The 10801-nt window shown below is 39.0% G+C and overlaps 1 long non-coding RNA gene across 1 annotated transcript; it reads right to left on the bottom strand.

Annotated features, from left to right (window-relative positions):
* Nucleotides 1–282: 282 nt before the first annotated feature.
* On the bottom strand, nucleotides 283–7526 carry LOC120479275 (uncharacterized). Its single transcript, XR_016148109.1, has 2 exons — nucleotides 4962–7526; nucleotides 283–4861 (listed from the first exon to the last, which is right to left on the bottom strand). It is a non-coding gene; the product is annotated as an uncharacterized LOC120479275 (long non-coding RNA).
* Between the last annotated feature and the right edge of the window lie 3275 nt (nucleotides 7527–10801).

Here is a 10801-nt window from a genome sequence, read left to right as displayed (position 1 = left end):
CAAGAGATCAAAATACAAAAGATGGGAAAAATGCACAAATGCAAAAAGTGCCATTGAGACCATGATAAGGACATAAGTCCAGAGACAAAATTTAAGGAGCATTAAGGCATAAAGGGTATTACAAATTTAATCTAACACCACAAGGAAAAAATATGTAAAAATCACTACAACAGGGCAAAAAAAAGGGACTTAACTGGCAAAGGCATAAAAGGCAAACGGCAGAAATACAAACACTAAAGGGCAATAGGAATGCAAAAGGAAGAATAATCTGAGACGTGCAGCTTTTATGCTTAACAACTTTATTTTGTTCCGTCTTAGAATAGCTTAGACAAGACCATAAAGGGCACAGAACAAAGTTTAAATAGAAGTTAGTGAATAAAATACTGTACAAAAGGAAAAAAAAAGACTGACTGATTGAAATATAGAGGGCATAAAAAATCCTAAAATAAAAAACCTAAAATGTGCTGAAATACAAAAAACAAGGTTAAACAATACAAAGTAGCAAAAATAAGTCAAGTGGACAAAGCTGATTTAGGATGGGATGTAGAGCCAAAACAGTCAATAAAATGATAGGGGGACCTTTGGTGAATGTGCCAGTTACAACTCGGTAGACAACCAACTCAGATGGAGCCATTAGAGATGGGGACCTGGGCAGAGACAAGACCACTGCACTGCAGGGCAATAACTGCCCATGGAGGACCTGATAGAGCATCAACCTAACTTTCACTCTGTCGACCTGTCTTGGGCCTCAGATTACCAGCTCCGCCATAAGTCTGGGGCTTGGCACAAAGGTGGACTCAAGGTGTAAAGGGTAAAATGAAGGATGAACCAAAGGGCTGAAAGTAGCCAACAAACACAGGCCACATTAACTAGATGACACAGGTAGAGGAGGGGGGGAGGAGCAGCATCAATGAGAGGCTGAGTGTGAAGGACATCAGACTGGATTGTCTATCCTGTGTTGGCCGGTCCCTCCAGCTGTTTAATGGGAACACAAAATAAACCAAAACAGATTATAAACCTCACAAAAACTTAAAGTAATTTTGAAAATGCAAAAAAAGGTTACGATTCACAAATGGGGTGTTCCAAATTACACAATATGGGCACAAGTAAAGTCATAAAAGAGTAGAAACATGGTTTATGGTCCATATTTGTTTCCATGTTCTGTTTAAAGCCTTTTGTTAACCTAAGTAAAAAAAAAACAAAGAAATTAAAATGAAAACAAAATCAAGTGCAACAAAATACAAAAAAGTAAGTTTACAACTTCAGTACAAAGCTTTACAATATAAGAAAGGAAAACAATAGCATATAAGAAAGGCAAACAAGAACATAAAAAGCAGACAGAAAATGTTAGAAACCAGTGAAAGAAATATATTTTAAAAAATGCATTTATGGTATACTTAGGTTTTTATTTTTATTATTTTTTTATGTTATTTGAGACAAAAGGGTCATAAAATAGAAAGGGATAATAAAAGGACAAAATTGATCTTAAATGGAACAAGAGGCGAAACCATAAATACAAAAATTACATTTAGTACAATATAAATAAAAACAAAAAAACTGAAAAAAGCAGTTTTTACACCCCTATATATTGTAGCTCAAGTAACTTTGATTTGCACCTGCAGTTGATTGATGAGGTGAAGGGTTGAAATCAACCCTGGACAAGTCAGTCTAACACAAGTCAAGATCCACAAGTCCTTTGACGAGTCCCTTGTCTTTACAAGTCCCACCCACCCAATTCCAACAATTGAACACTTAAAAAGAAACTTCATTTTCATTAACTTCTGTTAATGTGGAGAACCAAGTACCCCATGAACCCGATAGCCATACCATCAGGGGAAGAACAAAATTCAAACAGGCTGAATGAAATCACAGCATGAAATACAAGTGACCACAACAACAGAGATGAACCAAAGCAGAAAATGGGCATGATGAGACTAATGCGAACATACAAAAGACAGTAAGAGAATAACAAGTGCATAATTATGCAAAAAGTACAGACAAACCATTTGACGCAGTTCCTTTCAATACAAAATAGAACAGGGTAAAGCCTTTTTATACCCTGTCCCATTGACTAAGACCAGGAGCATTAATAAAAGATGGAAGACATTAAATCAAACAAAAAAAATAGGCTTAGGAAAAAAAAGGGAAAGACAAGAAAAAGGAATGAAATTAATACAAAAGATGGGAAAATGCACCGATACAAAAAGTGCCATTGTGACAATAAAAAAAATCTTAAATACATGAGGTTAAGGCATAAATACAACAGCAGCAGTTTCAGGACTGTGTTTTATAAAGCTGTACAAGTAATTTGCTTTATACAAGTATAAATAATAAAAGGCATTAATGTAGTGAAGATTTGCAGTGACTGTACATACAAGAATGCCATGTTCCTTCTCAGAAAGCCCACAGTCTCTCTCTGAACAGTAACATTTAAGAAGTTGGAGATATTTAATTTCAGACCATAAAAATGCAAGACCTAAAACTACAATGCATTAAAATGACAGTACAGTTAATGCATATCTTTTTTTTTTGTTTGTTTCAAAACATTTATGTATAGAAGAAAATGATTGCCTGTTGTATTCCCTTACATTTGTCAATGAAATACATTCAATCAACAGCATAAATACAAAACATTAACATTTCTACAAAAGGGAAAAAAGTAGCATGAAGCAAGGGGCACAAAAATAGGGACTTTTTACAAAAGTGTAAAAATACAAAATTTTAAAGACAATATCAAAAAAAACACATAAGAAATAATGAACAAATGCCATCATTTGACAATCAAACTTAAATGAGGGATTCGAAGAGGATAGTAGGACAAATCAATATAAATGATGAAAAGGAATTCAAAGGCTAAAATTAAGTGGCATAAAGACACTTTTAAACTATTTTAAGAAGCACTATACAACTAAAATTGACTAAAACATAGGACAAGGGCATATTTACAAGTAGTTTAAAGGGAAAGGTAACAGAGGTATGGAAGTATTAAAAGATTAAATAAATGCAAAGAATAGCAAACCAAAAGCACAATATCATCAGTGCAAATAGACCAGAAAAAAAATGGTCATAACACAAAATGAGTATTAAGAAGGGGGAAAGGGGCTTAAAAATGGTACAAGTGTCTAAGCCATAAATACAAAAGCAAATGTTGTCAAATCAATTTCATGACATTAATAAATTCTCTTTTTTTTAAAGTGCTCCAAGCCATAAATACAAAAGCAAATGTTGTCAAATCAATTTCATGGCATTAATAAATTCTCTTTTTTAAAAAGTGCTCCTGTGCTACAGAGACAATAGAAGGCATTATTCACAGAAGTCAAGACCCACACAAGTGAAACAAGTCAAGACCCACAAGTCAAAACACAAGTAAAGATCAACACAAGTCAAACAAGTCAAGATCCACTCAAGTCAAACACAACTCAAGACCCACACAAGTCAAGATCACACAAGTCAAACACAAGTCAAGACCCACAAGTCAAGATCCACACAAGTCAAACACAAGTCAGGATCCACACAAGTCAAACACAAGTCAAGACCCACACAAGTCAAGACCCACACAAGTCAACATCAAGTCAAGACCCACACAAGTCAGGATCAACACAAGTCAAACACAAGTCAGGATCCACACAAGTCAAACACAAGTAAAGATCAACACAAGTCAAGATCCACTCAAGTCAAACACAAGTCAAGACCCACAAGTCAAGATCCACACAAGTCAAAACACAAGTCAAGACCAACACAAGACAAACAAGTCAAGATCCACTCAAGTCAAACAAGTCAAGATGCACACAAGTCAAACCCCATCGGCATAAAATAGTCAATTGGACAGGAACATAGAACAGCATAATTACTAACAATTAAAATAGCATAAATGAAAGATGGATGGAAGACATTAAATCATAAACAAAAACAACGGGCTTAGAAAAAAAAATGCAAAGACAAGAGAAAGTAATAAAATAAATGCAAACGATAGGAAAATGCACAAATATAAAATTGTAAATTTTGTAAAAGTACATGTAACGGGGTGACAAAATCCAACTTTGTCCCTAACAAAGCGGAATTAATGTTCGCCGTGATTGCCTCCCGCCGGACCCAAAAAAAGGAACACCGGGCTAGTTCCAGGGTAGTGCAAAAATCCCCGAAAATGGGGTGATCAGCCAAACGTCGCTGGCAGCTGTGCATGGGGAGTAAAACTTCGCGATTGGGACACGTTGCAATTACAGGAGTATAAAAGGAGGAAGTACAGACCAAACGGGGCATTGTTTTGGGAGAAGTGCTCTCAGAGAAAGTGTGAGCCGTGGTGAAGAGGAAGTGGGGCCGGCGAACGGGCACAGTGCTGTGAGTTGGGAAAAAGAGCAGGCTGATTCAATAAGGAGGAGGTAACCATGGGACAGAAGATCATTTGTGAGAGATCATGAGTAGTCCAAATCAATTTCCATCCTCCTCTCGTGTCTGTGGGACCTCTTGATGTGAATGCCAGTTCAGAAGAAGGGCAACGGCCATATATATGAATATTTCCCACTGAGTGCTGAATTGTTGAGATGAAGGGATGTGATGCACTGTTTGCTGTGTGAAGCGTGAACCTAAACCCCTGGATGTCCACTTCTTACCGGAGTTTTCCCATCACATTCTGACTGCATAAGAAGAGGCTAACATTGTTGTACTTCACAGACCATTGAGTGTATTTATCTGGCAGTCCACTGTGAAGAGAGACACGTAGTGAACGTTTAACTGACTGCTTTGCAGTGAAACCTCCAGCCGTAAGTTCTCGGTCACTTAAAGAAGAGGATTACGTACCTGTATGCTCACCTGTCTGCTTTGCAGTGAAGCTCCCCCGCTGTAAGCTCTGTGTCTGTTGGCCCTGCAAGTGAATTCAAGTTTGTTTGTATAGTCCTTTCACAATACTTGTTTCAAAGCAGCTTTACAGAAAGTGCATTACAGAAAAGTACATGGAAAATTACATTTAGATAATCATGTAATATTAAGGGCATAACATATCGCCAGCATGGAGTCGTCTTTCCACAGGCGTCGAGTCATCTTTCACAGGTGTTGAGTCGTCTCTTCACAGGCATTTAGTCTTCTCATTGCAGGTGTTGGGGCATCTGAAGTCTCCATGAGAGGCTGGATACAAATTGGAGCTGACGAACGCCATTTCTCTCGGGACAAGCGTCCCGAGATAACAGCAGAAAACAGATGGGAAATAATTAGCATAGCTGATGTTCATAATGATTTCCATTACACAGGAGTAGATGTTAAAAAACATACTCACAAACTCTCCACAACCCAACCATACGTGCCAACCCGTTTGACTAAGGCTGTCGAGCCCCACTGTCGCGGTTATGCATTTCATTGGCAACAGTTCCGTATGGCATACCACCTACCGCAATAACACAATATCTGCCCAACCACCCATCATTCACGCAATACACACAGGAAAAGTAATGACTGTAAATACTATGCAACCTATACAAGTAACCTACAGACTCTTCAAGTTTTAAAGTATTAAAAGCATTCGATCTGATTCAACAGAGGAATAAAAGGTAAGCAGTCTGTGAATGCTTGGCTAAAGAGATGCGTCTTTAGTCTAGTTTTAAACTTTGACAGCAAGTCAGAGCGTCAAACCATATCGGGAAGGATATTCCAGAGTTTGAGCGTAAAGAATTTAAGTTTGAGCCTAACTTTTATTTCTGGAATATTTACATTAATAAATAACTAATGTTAATTACAAGCAATTGTCTAGCAGTGTCATTAATAATCCTTAACCCTTGTGCATCCTTGTGGACAATTTTGTCCTTTCCAGTTGTTTTTTTTATCACTTTGCCTGTGTTAAAGCTAACTGCAAAAAACATGGCACAGGTGTGTATTTTTATTGGAATTTTACTATTTCACCGTCATTTTCTTAAAAAAATATTTTTTGCATTAGGTACAAAAAAATACTCCCTCTCAGCACCTTTTGGACAAAAATGTCCCCATTGAAACCCATTAAAACTGCCATTTTTAATCCCCGGTTCAGTTAACTATAAAATTATGCAATCTTTGTTAAGAGGCTTTCATTCTGATGGCAAGGCTTCAAAATTTTATTTTTTTACTATTTTTTATCATATGGTGTCATTTTTTTAAAGTTTGGCCTATAAAACAAATGTCGCTTTATTCCTGTTTTCTGGTTCGGCATACTATAGAGCCAACTGGATAAATTATGCAACGATATTTGTGTGGGTGTGTTGGTATGGATGTCAGAGTGTGGTTAGTATGTGTGTTATAAAAAAATATATGTGTGTGCGCATGTGTGTGTTTGTCAGACTGAGAGAAAAACTGCTAATTCAAATCCAATCACTGTGAGCTCCAGTGGGGTTTTGCTGGGACCCAATGGAGAAAATATGTTACTACGCCCAAACAAACTGTTACCGAAAGCTCATTTTTTGAGATATCATCCTCAAATTTGGAACACAACCTATTTAGATTTATGGCTTTGATTTTATTGTAGTTTTGAGTTCAACCTGATTTAAAACAAATATATATTTTATATAAAATATTACTTTATAAATAATTTTCATAAACTTATACCTATATAACTTTTTTTTTGGATTTACTTATTATTTTTTACTTCAGCAATAATCTGCAAAGGGTCTTCTTTAAAATGATACCAAACTTAAGTCTGTGCTCCAAAGCATCACATTTTTATGACAGTTTGACATGGACATGTGTCCTCTTTTTACCTATGTGTAACTTTTTTTTAATTGATGCACAGGGGTTAAGCAAGAACTGACCACAGAGAAGTCATCTGAACAAATTGTAAATACCATTCGAATGCTTATGATTTAGGGCAGATTTGACTTACTCGACCTAACCTGAGGATAAAAAATAATAATGCTAAAGGTGTTAAAATTAAAGCGCGCACACACCGTAAAACATGGCGCCCAACGTGGGGCTTTAACTGTTCAATTCTGGCCAGTAATTGAACAGTTAAGTGCCTTCTAAATAGCATGTGTGTGGATATGCATAAGGATTAAAAATTTATTTTCTTTTTTTGGAAAAAAAAAAGAAGATGCATCACCAAATAGAAGACGACTAGACAAACTTAGTCGAAAAAAAGATACTAATCTAGAAAAGATTATTTAACACCCAAAACGGGTTAGATGTGCACAAAACAAATAAGTTGAAGGGTGATTGAAAGTCTAATAAGTCTATTCCAAAGAGGCTAAGCTATGGCAGCAAAAGCCCAGGAAAAATCCAGCATGACTTTTATACAACCATATACATGGGGTGATTCTCGTATATTAGGATTGCAAAAGATAGCCTTACAGGCAGAGACAGTCCAAGAGATGGAACCAGGAGAAACATTCCTTTCAAAGGAGCGACTTTGACTTATTAGTCATTAGGTGTGTAACGTCTTGGAGATGTTGTCCGACAGAACAGCCGCTCTGATTCTGCTGAGGTGAAGCATAATGGAGCCTAGGTCTCTCCCAGAACAGATTCCAATTATTTACAAAGAGCAGTTTCTGTTCATTACACAATGACATTAAAAGGAGAACTCCGGCGAACAATGAACCTTTGGTCTAATAAAACATCGGTACCTAGTCAATCGTTCTCTGAGTTTTGTTTTCTTGATAATCGAATGTAAAGAGTTTTATCTCTAAAAACTGTTTAGCGTATAATGCTAGTAATGGGGGCATTGACTAAGTAAAAAGAAATCACTAGTTTATACCACTAACAAGGCTCAAAATAGCCTAACACTCACACAGTAACATAATGAGGCTCCATACATGCAAAACGAAGCATTAAGAACTTTGTAAGTGTACAGACCGTTTAATAAAAAGATACTTTATGAAGACAGTTCACTTCACGTATACAGGCAGGAGCCATCTTAAAAAATAGTCTTGATAAGTCGATCCCCGAACGCCGTTCATACAGTTCAGAAGTTCGCTGAACTTCATACAGTTCAGATCACTCAGCACGACGTTCGTGGTTTGACTTAGAGACTATTTTTTTAAGATGGCTCCTGTCTGTATACGCGAAGTGAACTGTCTTCATAAAGTATCTTCTTATTAAACGGTCTGTACACTTACAAAGTTCTCAATGCTTCGTTTTGTATGTATGGAGCCTCATTATGTTACTGCGTTAGTGTGGGGCAATTTTGAGCCTTTTTGGTGGTATAAACCAACGATTTCTTTTTACTTAGTCAATGCCCCCATTACTAGCATTATACGCTAAACAGTTTTTAGAGATAAAACTCTTTACATTCGATTATCATGAAAAATCTCAGAGAACGGTTGACTATGTACCAATGTTTTATTAGACCAAAGGTTCATTGTTCGCCGGAGTTTTCCTTTGATAATTCAATTAGTGCAAATAATCTACTGAACCTTTCCTGTCCTGTCCTTGTCTGTAAGAGGGAAGCGGTAAAGACACAATGATCGTTGCGTCAGGCAATGTGTTGCGTACCATCTCGATCAGGCTCCTGTAGTCCTTCAGAACCTCAGCCTGATGTCGTTCGTCGCTCCCACGTTCAGCACAACAGCTCCAACGCGCTCATCACTGTTCAGGATCTCGGGAACCTGTGCAGCAACATCAAGAACATGAGCACCAGGAAAGCAGCGAGTGCGCACCTTATCTTTACCTGAGGTAGCACGGCAATGACGGACCATTGGCGTGCCGATGACCATGGCGTCGTCGCGTTCCGACTCGCAAAGAGGGGAGAAGCGGTTCCGGGACGAGATCTCAAAGACCGGGAGGGGCGGTGGAGAGGTTCTACAAAGAGTAACTCACCACTGACTTGTGAGCATCAGCGTGTGATGTATCAAGCGCTGACCGCCGATCCAGCAGCTCACAGGCAGAGTCGTCTCTCCACCGGCGTCACTAAACGAGGAATAGACAGTTTCAATATAATGTTCCACACTAAGCATATCAATTAAGTTTGGACAACAAAGACTGTGATTTGGACTTTGACTTACTATTTATTAGGTGTGTGAAAATAATCTACTGAACCTTTCCTGTCCTTGTCTGTACGTGGGAAGGGGCCCAGGCACCATGATCGTTGCTTCAGGCAATGTGTTGCATACCGTCTCGATCAGGCTCCTGTAGAACTTTTTCAGAACCTCAGCCTGATGTCGTTCGCTCCCACGTGCATTACAGCAGCTCCGACAAACTGGAGTTGACGAACGCCATTTTTCTCAGGACAAGCGTCCCGAGATAACAGCAGAAAACAGATGGGAAATAATTAGCATAGCTGATGTCCGTAATGATTTCCCTTACACAGGAGTAGATTCCAGAGTTTGAGCATTAAGAAATTAAGTTTGAGCCTAACTTTTATTTCTGGAATATTTACATTAATAAGTAACTAATGCTAATTACAAGTAATCGAACAGTGTTGTTAATAAACCTTAAGCAAGAACTGACCACAGAGAAGTCATCGGAACAATTGTAAATACCAATCGAATGCTAATGATTTAGGCCAGATTTGACTTACTCGAACTAACCTGAGGATAATAAATAATAAGGTTAAAAGGTGTTAAGATTAAAGCACACACCGTAAAACATGGCGCCCAGCGTGGGGCTTTAACTGTTCAATTCTGGCCAGTAATTGAACAGTTAAAGACCTACTAAATAGCATGTGCGTGGATCTGCTTAAGGATTAGAAATGTATTTTCTTTATTAAAGATAAATCAATTAGAAGACGACTAGTGAAACTTAGTCGAAAAAAAAAATCTAGAAAAGATTTAAAGAAGACAGAAAGGGTTAGATGTGCAAAGCTCGTTGCTTCAGGCGATGTGTTGCGTACCGTCTCGATCAGGCTCCTGTAGTCCTTCAGAACCTCAGCCTGATGTCGTTCGCTCCCACGTTCAGCACAACAGCTCTGACGCGCTCATCACCGTTCAGGATCTCGGGGACCTGTGCAGCAACATCAAGAACATGAGCACCAGGAAAGCAGTGAGTGCGCACCTTACCCTTACCTGAGGTAGCACAGACATGACGGATCATGGACGTGCCCATGATCACGGTGGCGTCGCGTTCCGACTCACCAAGAGGGGAGAAGCGGTTCCGGGTCGAGATCTCCAAGACCGGGAGGGGCGGCGGAGAGGTTCTAGCTCTGGTCCTGGCTCGTGTCTTCCGCTGTGTGATCCATGGTGTTGTGTCAGTGCCGAAGTGAATGAAGCCAGAGATGATCGCGTCCTCCTGGGCAGAGAAACGCATGGAGTAGACAAAGTGAGAGCCAAAGAGTAACTAGCCACTGACTTGTGAGCATAGGCTTGTGATGTTTCAAGCGCTGACCGCCAATCCAGCAGCTCACAGGCAGAGTCGTCTCTCCACAGGCATCGAGTAGTCTCTCCACAGGAGTCACTAAACGAGGAATACACAGTTTCAAGATAACGTTCCACACTAAGCATATCAATTAAGTTTGGACAACAAAGACTGTGATTTGGACTTTGACTTACTATTTATTAGGTGTGCGCAAATAATCTACTGAACCTTTCCTGTCCTTGTCTGTACATGGGAAGCAGCCCAGACATCGTAGCTTCAGGCGATGTGTTGCGTACCGTCTCGATCAGGCTCCTGTAGAACTTCTTCAGAACCTCAGCCTGATGTCGTTCACTCCCACGTGCAGTACAGCAGCTCCGACAAACTGAAGTTGACGAACGCCATTTTTCTCGGGACAAGTGTCCCGAGATAACAGCAGAAAACAGATGGGAAATGATTAGCATAGCTGATGTCCATAATGATTTCCCTTACACAGGAGTAGATTCCAGAGTTTGAGCATAAAGAATTTAAGTTTGGGCCTAACTTTTCTTTCTGGAATATTTAC

Source organism: Pimephales promelas, chromosome 20, assembly GCF_988280905.1.
Source record: "Pimephales promelas chromosome 20, fPimPro1.hap1.1, whole genome shotgun sequence".
NCBI classification, from domain to species: domain Eukaryota; kingdom Metazoa; phylum Chordata; class Actinopteri; order Cypriniformes; family Leuciscidae; genus Pimephales; species Pimephales promelas.
This window is presented reverse-complemented; position numbering and strand designations above follow the sequence as displayed.